This window comes from Echinops telfairi, unplaced genomic scaffold (genome assembly GCF_000313985.2).
Source record: "Echinops telfairi isolate 266 unplaced genomic scaffold, ASM31398v2 ScPeMD7_7457;HRSCAF=8495, whole genome shotgun sequence".
Classification (NCBI taxonomy): domain Eukaryota; kingdom Metazoa; phylum Chordata; class Mammalia; order Afrosoricida; family Tenrecidae; genus Echinops; species Echinops telfairi.
This window is the reverse complement of record NW_022111357.1, coordinates 26,143,751-26,145,192: the sequence shown is the minus strand read 5'-3', so window position 1 is coordinate 26,145,192 and position 1,442 is coordinate 26,143,751.

Genomic DNA, 1,442 nt, shown 5'->3' with positions numbered 1-1,442 from the left:
TAGATAGATAGATAGATAGATAGATAGATAGATAGATAGATAGATAGATATAGATATAGATTATCAAGGGTTTATGAGGGAGGGTGTGGGGGAAAGGCCAGCCCCCCACAACTAATAACTAATCATGGGTTCATTCAGCGCAATTGTACGGTTGAGATGTATATAAGATTATAGTAAAGTAATAAAGAGATAGGGAGAGATGGAAGAGAGAGTAAAATAAAGAAGTCAGGCACATTTCATGGTAGCATGCTCACCTCAGCCCCGCTTGGTGTCCAGGGCAGGAGAGAACCAGAGAGAGAGAAGTTTACTACTATCCAAGGCTTATGTCTACTTAGGGGGCATGATTACAGGTAACCACATGGCACAGGAAGGGGCAGTACAATAGGCATACACATCATAGGAGGGGGATGTACAATAGGCATAAGCGTGACAGGAAGGGGGTAAGCTAGGGGTGTGCACATAATAGGAAGGGGAGGGACTAAGGGTATGCATGTGACGAGGGAGGACCCTCAATATGGCAGCCTAACCTTGGTCACCCTTGAGTGGGCTTGACCTCTCTGGGTTCCCCTACAAAGAAACAGTCAACTACTATCCTTAACCGAAGGGAGTGGTCCCTACTTATTGTGGGATAAACAGTGGTGACTGCTTGCTCTGGATGGCTGATAACCCCCAGGGAGAATAACCCCTGACCTACTTTTGTTGACCTCCAAGTGTATAGTCATTTGCCATGTGTAGCAAGCAGCTAAGTTTGGCATAAATTCTGGGGAGACAACTTGGGAGAAATCTTTATGTTTCCCACAGAAGGGAGGGTGGGGGAAGGGGGAAATGAGGAACTGATTGATCTCAAGGGGTCAAGTAGAAAGAAAATGTTTTGAGAATGATGATGGCAACGTATGTACAAATGTGCTTGACACAATGGATGGATGTATGAATTGTGATAAGATGTACAAGCCCCCAATAAAATGATTTAAAAACAAACAAACAAAAAGAAAAAACAAGATCATTCTTAGTATCAGGCTGCAGGCCATGCAAGCTCAAGCTGTGAACACTCTGTGTTGCCTCCTCACAAAAAACAACCCTGGATTGGTTAGTCATGGCTAGCAAGGTCTGTTTCTAGGACAGGTCCTTGGGTTGTCTTCCATAGTCCTGGCCAATCAGTGCAGATGTTCCCAAGGGAGGGTCTGGTTGGATGATGACTGAGATGATGAGGTGGCTAAAATATGACAGCCATGCACTTTTGCTTAGGGGGTGTCAAACAGCAAAGGGAGACTGTTAAAAATTAAAACAAAGGGGGGTTGTTTAAAATCATTTTTTAAATGGTTTTTTGTTCTTTGATGCCTTTATGAATCCAGATGCTATAAAAATTAAAACAAAGGGGGGTTGTTTAAAATCATTTTTTAAATTATTTTTTGTTCTTTGATGCCTTTAAGAATCCAGATGCT